The sequence below is a fragment of the Chiloscyllium plagiosum genome, chromosome 22 (genome assembly GCF_004010195.1).
Source record: "Chiloscyllium plagiosum isolate BGI_BamShark_2017 chromosome 22, ASM401019v2, whole genome shotgun sequence".
NCBI classification, from domain to species: Eukaryota; Metazoa; Chordata; class Chondrichthyes; order Orectolobiformes; family Hemiscylliidae; genus Chiloscyllium; species Chiloscyllium plagiosum.
The window spans coordinates 31,272,846-31,281,763 of record NC_057731.1 but is presented as its reverse complement, the minus strand read 5'-3'; positions in this window follow the sequence as shown (position 1 = coordinate 31,281,763).

The window sequence follows — 8,918 nt, the reverse complement described above, 5'->3', positions numbered from 1 at the left end:
TATTTTCCCTGCAACAGTTGCTATAAGCTGTGACTTTTAATTGATAAGCCAAAGATCTTTTATAAGTGAAGCAGCCATTTTGTGCTTCATGCAAACCAGTGGAAGCATCCAGAAAAGGAAATGGCATTCTGAACAAAAGAACCATGTCAGTGGATACTGTGAACAGAGATCATTGAAGTACTTTCACTGTTTTCCCTCCATTCCCAACACCATTTTTCCCCACTGTGTATGCACATTTGTGGGTGTTTGTATGTAAGGGGGTGTTTATAAGGTTAGAATTTTAATTAACTAAAACTTACGCCAACATTTTGTGACTTTATCTGCAGCTAGAATTTATTTACGTACTTTAAAAATAATTCTTGTCCAATATAGATATTTGGTCTATGCTTTCTGTTATCTAGGTCTAAAATACATGTAAACTGGCCAATTATGCGTTCTTAATGAAATCCTTAACTTTTGTGATGATTCCAGAAATAGTGGGGCTTGAGTTCTAGTGCTGTACCCCATTAAGTCATTACAATGAATACCTGAATCATTGGAATCAATGGTACAACTTACAGCAGTCAAATTAACTGCATATAATGAATCATTCGTCCATTGCATTGATACATTGACTTGAAAATCAAAATGAATGAAATGGTAAAATAACATATGCAGAAATAGAACTGCCTAATCTACATATAGGATAAAATATCAGAATTCTAAAACCTATCCAAAGAACCTAGTTATCTGCAAAGGTATCCAAAGTATGCTGTGAGACTATACCTTTTGAAGTCATGAGACATAATGGAGTAAAATTTAGGATAAGCAGAAGCCAACTTAGGGAACTTTATAGTACTTCCAACAATGAGGGAATAGACTTCAAGGTCAGGATTGAAAAGACATGCCTGCAAAGAACTGAGGTCAGCAAGTTAATGGCAATTTGGATTACTCCCCCATGAGTTCCCAATGCTGTTTTTTTCCCCAGAGGATCATCTTTTTCATTCAGGTCATCACCATCATGTTTTATCTTCCCTACTTTTCTAAACAGAGTCTAGAGCGTATTGCTGGAAAAGCACAGCTGGTCAGCAGCATCCAAGGAGCAGGAGAATCTGTGTTTTAAGCATAAGCCCTTCTTCAGGCTCATTCTTGATTAAGGGCTTCTGCTCGAAATGTCGATTCTCTTGCTCCTCAGATGCCGCCTTTCCAGCATCACACTCTTTGACTCTGACTCCAGCATCTGCAGTCCTCACTTTCTCCTACTTTTCTAATCAACCTATTCAGGGATATTATTATACACCACTGAAACAGGTGGGACTTCAACCTAGTCTGGGGGTAGGGACACTACCACTGCATCATGAGAGTCCCCTGAACAAGGACTTGCTTCTGCAAAATTAAATAAAGATTTTTGTTCTCTCATTCAGGTACAGAGGGACAAAGTGGCAGGTAGGGATGACATCTTGGTGGGGGCTGCAGGGCACCCTGTGATTGATATAACCCCCTTCCTCTTTGCCTTTTCAAAAAAGCAGTTTTAAATAGCCATTGCACTCAGGCCTGCCTGCCACTGCCTAGTGTTTTATGGCTGTGGAGGTGGATCAAAGGTCTTAATTGCCAGGCAGTCCAGTGGCAATTATAAACATTGCGAGGCAAGGGAGGAGGTGATCAAATGATGCTTTTCTCTTCCTAAATGGTGAAAACTGGATTGAGGCTCAGCAGGAAGAAGCTACTTGGCATATTTTATAGGCCCCCCTACACTCTGTTGAAAACTTATAATGTTAAAACAATCTGCAAGTTAAGAACATTCATAGTTTTAAAGCATTACAGTAATAGTTGTTACCTGTTTTGAACATTTTCAATATTAAGGATTGTGTAATGAAGAGATGTTACAGCTGGACAGAAAAGTTAAGAAGCAGGTAAACAGACATGGGATTTTCAAATATGAGGAGTAGAGAACGAAATAAATGTCTTTTCTAAAGCATAGGGAGACTGGAAACTTCGATCAAAGTACAGAAACAATTATAGTTAGATTCCATGTGAAGCATATCTATAATTACTGGATTTTCTTTCTAGTATATCTAACATTTATTATTTTTGTTGGTTTATGCATACTTTGTGATTTGTTGAATGTAAGAATCCCGATCCCTATAATTAAAATTAATTAAGTCATCACAACTAATAGTTGCCCTGTCTTTTCCAGTGCTAGCAATTGTTGAGAACAATGTAAAATTGTAAATTAAATTTATATTTTGTACCTTGTGTGTTAAGAAGAGAAGACATGATTTAGTTTCATTTTTGAGCATCCTTGGAGGGTTGGAGACAAGAAGTCTGAAGGTCTGTTTTGGTTACATTCATTTTAAAGATGTTTTAAATGCTTGAGGTGAACAGTTCAGTGCATACAAAATGGTAGAGGAAAAATTATGCTCTTGCTTCATGACAGACATACAATCTATGCAGAGAAAGAATAATCTGAAAATCCAGTCAGCCCCTGGGCGGTGTATGCAAGAGAGGGAAGAACCGCAAGGTACTGTGTTTAGAAAACTCATATAGTTGCTCTGAAATTAGAGGGTAGTGAGTTTAATTTGCAGTTTGTCTTAGGTGTCCCAAGAAGAGACAATAGAGGAAGGTAAAAAGCATCGAGTGACTGCATAGAAAAATCGCTGAAAAGGGAACCAATTGTAGCTGTACCAGAGTTGAAAAGTGGATTGCTGGAAAAGCACAGCAGGTCTGGCAGCATCCGAGGAGCAGAACAGTCAATATTTTGGGCATAAGCCCTTCATCAGGACTGCTCAAAACATCAACTCTCCTGCTCCTCGGATTCACCCTGACCTGCTGTGCTTTTCCAGTGCCACACTTTTCGACTATTATGTCCAGCATCTGCAGTCCTCACTTTCTCCTGTAGTGGTACCAGCCTGAGTCTGAGAAAGAAGCCTTAGTGAGGACATACTATTCTTCAGTGAGGTTTTGGTGTTTTTGAGGGCATTGCTGGGATTAAAGAAATAATGTAAATTTATATCCTTTTATAAGGTCTATAATGAAACCATTCCAATGTTTTATCTAGTGTAATACTTAATTTTTTTCTCTTGTTCAATGTACACTTTATTGTTTGTTAAAATTACACTTGTATCCTCTTGTGAATGTGTCTGGTAACTGGCCTCCATAGTTTGAAAAAAAATCTAACAAGCCAGGTTTCACTCTCAGATCTGCCTTGTCCAGTATTAGTTTCAGCAAGGATCATAACATAATTCAGAACCAAAAAATAATTTATATGCAAATAATAATTAAAAATAGTTAGTGATTTTTGCAAAGATTTGTAGCTCAGGTTGACGATGAGTATGTAAATTAGCTCGCTGAGCTGGAAGGTTTGTTTTCAGATGTTTCATCACCATACTAGGTAACATCATCAGTGAGAGTCTCCAGTGAAGTGCTGGTGGTATGTCCTGCCTCTCAATTTATAGGTCTTGGTTTCTTAAGGTGGGTGATGTCATTTCCGGGGTTCTTTTTTTGTGCAATCAAAAACTATAGCCACATTACCTTACATCAAAGATATATCAGAAATTACTTCCAAACTCCTCAGACTCCTTGGCATCATGGTAGCCCATAAACCTAACAACACACTTAAACAGCAACTAATGAACCTCAAGGATCCATTAGATACTACCAGCAAAACTAACATCATTTACAAGGTACAATGTAAAAAACACTACATCGGACAAACTAGCAGGAAACTTGCCACCAGGATACACGAACACCAACTAGCCACCAAAAGACATGACCCACTATCACTAGTTTCCATTCATACAGACAAAGAAGGACACCTCTTTGACTGGGACAACACACACATCCAAGGACGGGCAAAACAAAGGGATGGGCAAACCAAAAGCACGTACGAGAATTCTTAGAGGCATTGCATTCTAACCAGAACACCATCAATAAACACATCGATTTAGATCCTATTGACCTTCCCTTCAAAAAAAGAACCTGAAATGACATTACACACCTTAAGAAACCAAGAAATGTCTGAAAACAAACCTTGCAGCTTAGTGAGCTAATTTACATACTCATTAAAAATAGTCCTACCAAAACAAAACCTGTTTAAAATATACTTGTAGAACAGCCCCACATAAAATTACTTAGATTTTGTTCCTCACCTGAAATGAAACAACCAAAATGTAACACATTCACAACCAGAATAAAAGGCCAGTTTAATTACTACACTTTCTCATAACCTCTCACTCTAGTACTCAGCTTTTCATTCTTAAGTTTTTATTTATACAATGACAATAAAAACATGCATTCATAAATCAGCTTATAACACAACACTTGTGTTCCTCTGTAACCTCTTGCTATAGAAAATTGCACTATGGAAAACCGCTATAGGAAATTGCACTGTAGAAGATCGCTAATAGCAAATCGCTATACATGTTCAGTAGAAAGCTCACACTATCCAAACAATGTCCATGATTCGTCAATTGCCAATTCGCGCTGATGAAACGTATGTTATAGCAGAACAACCTGTAATAAAATGCCTAAAAGTGATTCATGGGGATATTATGGAACAACAATTGACACCAAGTTAAATTTTAAGGAATTAAAGCTATTGAGGCACAGTGTGCATCATTAAGGATGTGATGCAAAGTCACATGAACTTGCTTTCTCTTAATTGTAACCTTGTGGCAAGCTGAGGCCATTGTAAGATATTCCTTCAACTGAACTCATTTTCTCACCTCACTAGAGGCTATAAATATTCTTCAGCCAATGAATGTCTAATAAACCACATAACTGGGTTTAGAACAGAGAATTGATAGCTCGAGCTCAGGTACACACCTGTTTCACGGATCAATTTGAAGATGCTAATTGTCAATGACAGATTGTACACATTTTTCATTGTTTCCCGTTGTTATTGGTTTTAAGTTTACTTTTTACTTGTTTTGTATTGTTTCTTGTGTTCATACTGTTCTGGATTACATTTAAATAATATTCTGGATTTACCATATTGACAGCATTGGAGGTTCAAGCAAAATAATAAGGTAGCTGATGCTGATGGCTATCACTGAGATTACTACATACACTGTGTGCAGCTACTCAAGCTTTATTCTTAATCATTCATGGAATGTGGGCCAACGTTTATTGCTCATCCCTAGTTGCCTTTGAGAAGATGGTAGTGAGTTGCCTTTGCAGTCCATTTAAAGAATCATAACATTTTAACATATAGAAGGAGGCCATTTGAGGTTGACCGACAACGCCATTAGGGAGGTAGTTCCAGTATTTTTACCCAATAATATGGGAATAATAGTCATATATTTCCAAGTCAGGATGGCGAGTGGCTTGGCAGGAAACTTGCAGGTGGTGGGGCTCCTATGTATCTGCTGCCTTAGTCCTTCTAGATGGATATGGCAGCTGCTGTCTAAGGAGCCTTGGTGAATTTCTGCAGTGTATCTTGTAGATGGTACAAACTGTTGCTGCTGAGTGCGGGTGTTGGGAATGATATTTGTAAATGTTGTAAATTAGAATAGAATAGAATATTCTTTATTGTCACATGTATTCAAATATGGAGATACAAGAGAATAGTGAAAACTTTATAATGTCGCCCCATGTGGCATTACTTAAGATACAAAACAGAGAAGTAAAGGGAAAAAGAAAGGAGAAAAGTTACATAACTTATCGTTATCCAGAGTATAGTTTAGAAAAAAATGAGAAATAAAGTTTTTAAAAAAAGCATTACAGTCTTCCCCTATAAAGGGCCTGCAGTACATCAGTACAGGTGGCTTCCACACATTGTCTAACCAGGCTCACAAGCTGCTGACTGCCCGCACTGGTCCCCAGTCCAATGTCTGTCCTGCTCCATGAGTGCATCCAGTCCGCTGGCTGTCCCCGCTCCACTCCATGTCTCCAGCCCACTTTACCTCAGAAGAGAACATCAAAAAGGGGAAAAAAGAGAGTGAAAATGAAAAATAAACAGAAGGAGCAGAGGAGCTCTGGTTGGAGCATCCTACTCTGCCACCATCTTGACTGGAAAATAATGTCTCATGGTACTAGTTTAAGATGAAACTGAAGCACATATTACATTGATGTTCACTTCTGATTGAGAAGGCAGGCAACAAAGGAAACATAAATGGTTATATTGACCAACACAATATTAACGAACCCAACTGTTACAGTCAACCTGAGGAAAAGGAACATAACCTCAGATGACTATTTTAATCATTAAAATATTTCCATAAAGATGACGACTGCAATCTTACATCTGAGGAACCTTGGATACCTGACCCAAGCTGCTGTGATCCTCTTTAATTACTCACATCAGATACTGAGATGATATTATTGTACAATTTGAATTGAATTGAATTAAATTTATTGTTGTGAAACAAGGCACAGTGAAAAGCTTTGTCTTGCGAGCAATACAGCAGATCACATAGTTAAATAGCATAGATAAGTAAATAATAGGTAAATAGTGGCAAAAACCAAAACACAGGTACAGGCGAATGCTAAGAGTTTGTTAGTCCATTCAGTATTCCAACAGCAGAAGGGTAGAAACTGTTTTGAAACTTGCTGGTGCTTATGTTCAGACTTCGGTACCTTCTCCCCAATGATAGGGGTTGTAGAGAAGCATTGCCAGGGTGGGACGAATCTTTGAGAATTCTGGCGGCCTTTCCTTGACAGTGGGCCTGGTAGATGGATTCTATAGATGGGAGGTTGGCCTTTGTGATTATCTGGGCTGAGTTCATCACTCTCTGTAGCCGTCTCTGATCTTGAATGGTACATTTGCCATACCAGGTAGTGATACATCCAGATAGAATGTTATCAATGGCGCACCTATGAAAGTTGGCAAGGATATTTGCCTCATGCCAAATTTTCTCAGCTGCCTGAGGAAAAAGAGATGTTGTGAATTTGCTAATTTGATGAGGTTGATGTTGAGGAGGATAATCAGAATTAGTGCAAATACACACCAGATGCAATCTACTGTTCACATGAACCAAATCCACACCAGGTGCAATCTACTGTTCACATGATCCAAATCCACACCAGGCACAATCTACTGTTCACATGAATTAGGTCCAAATACAAAGAAGCATGGTAAGTGTCCTTTTTGTTTGATTCCTTGTGGGCTTGAAAATGCAGAAATGGTCCTCTGGGTCAGAAAGGAAATTCTGGACCTCCCTGCCCTAGATACCCCTGTTAGTCAGCCAAATTTGAAAACAGTTGCCTCAAACAGGGCATCCTTTTCCTCATTCTGTGGGATGGCCTCTGGAATTCTTTTGGGCGCTTGAGCTCATGAACATTGGGCTCCTATTTGATATCAGTTAGCTTTACAACACACAACACATTAATTTTATGATAATCATATTAGTGAACATTTCTCTTTTGTGAACACTGACCCCAATTTGTACTCCCAAGTTAATGTCAATTAATTGCTCGTACCTGTATTCCCAGCAGTTCCCTATTTCATCATCCTGAAACAGTGCTTGGGAAACATTTTTCTTAATTTATTTGCAAGTGTACCATACTATCAAAAGGGAATATTGTGTCACCTGCATATGTCTACATAAGGAAGAAAATGGCTGTTATTTGCATGAAATCAATTAAATCATCTAAAATAGTATAAACCTTCCAGACATCAGCAATAAAGTTCTTTGATGTGGAAAACACACCATCTGTGGAGAAAACAATATTTGGGATCTCTTTGTCATAAACGTCATAACTGGCTGTTGTACACTGGAATGTGTTTGAAGTCCGCTGGTGTTTTCAGTTACTGCAATTTCTATTTTTCAGTTTGTAAATGTCAGCAACTGAGTATAAGATATTAATATTAAGTGCATGTTAGGGTGTGGGTGTGGAAGAGAAAAATGAGGGTGGGGTGATCTAACTTCAGCCTCGGTCTATTGGTGAAACCCATTTGTTGATGTATGTTTAATAGCTCTGGCAGACAGTGGCCTCGGGGGTTCTCTAAGTAAGAGACCAGAGTCTTAATGCAGAGGAGTTAAAATTCCATTTGTGTTCTATTGATGCTGTTGTAGACTGGATTCCAAGATCTATTTAAAGGTAGGATGATGACTCAGGGGTTAGCACTGCTACCTTACAGTGCCAGGGAGCCAGGTTCGATTCCACCCTTGGGTGACTGTCTACGTGGAGTTTACAAATCTTCCCCATGCCTGTATGGGTTTCCTTCCATAGTCCAAAGATGTGCATGCTGTTGGATTGGCTATGGAAAATTGCTAGTAGTGTGCAGGCCAGGTGGATTAGCCATAGGAAATGCATGGTGATGGGTGGGTAGGTCTAGGTGGGATGTTTTTCTTAGGGTTAGTGTAACTCAATGTGCCAAATGGCCTGCTTCCAAATTGTAGGGATTCTATGATCACCACATTTCACTTTTGCCTTACAAATAAGCTCATAGTCATCTGTCTCTGTCTCACTTAGGTCAACATTGTTCTATGGGTGCTGTGATATATAAGTAATACGTTGCTTCCCTTGTCCAGTCCAAGACTGCAAGGCCTATTTGGTGTAATTTGATTGAAGATCATTTGCTTGTCAAACTAGACAAATCTCTTAACAAGCTGTTTGCTACAGGTTATATTGATGTGATAGACATTGAGGAGGACCAGAGGTTAGGTTTCACTCCTTCAAGTTCTCAGGCTGTTCTGTCCACAAACCTATGTGATGTAATTATAGGATGTAATCTTATGGCACTCCTCAGGATTTACCCTTTCAGAGCCTTCAGACCCATATACAAGAACATCTGTCTTCTTTTACTTCTTTTGAAGTATCTTAACATCTTTTGTTAAAATGTAAGTTTTTTAGTAAGTTTGGCACTATATAAATGTAAGTTCTTCTTTCCTTTTACTACTTAAAATGCACTGAGTGGATTGTAGAGGTTGTGCAACTTTCAGTGATGAGACATGATTAAGTCAGTACTCAGAGGATTAACTCTAAAACTTGTGGAA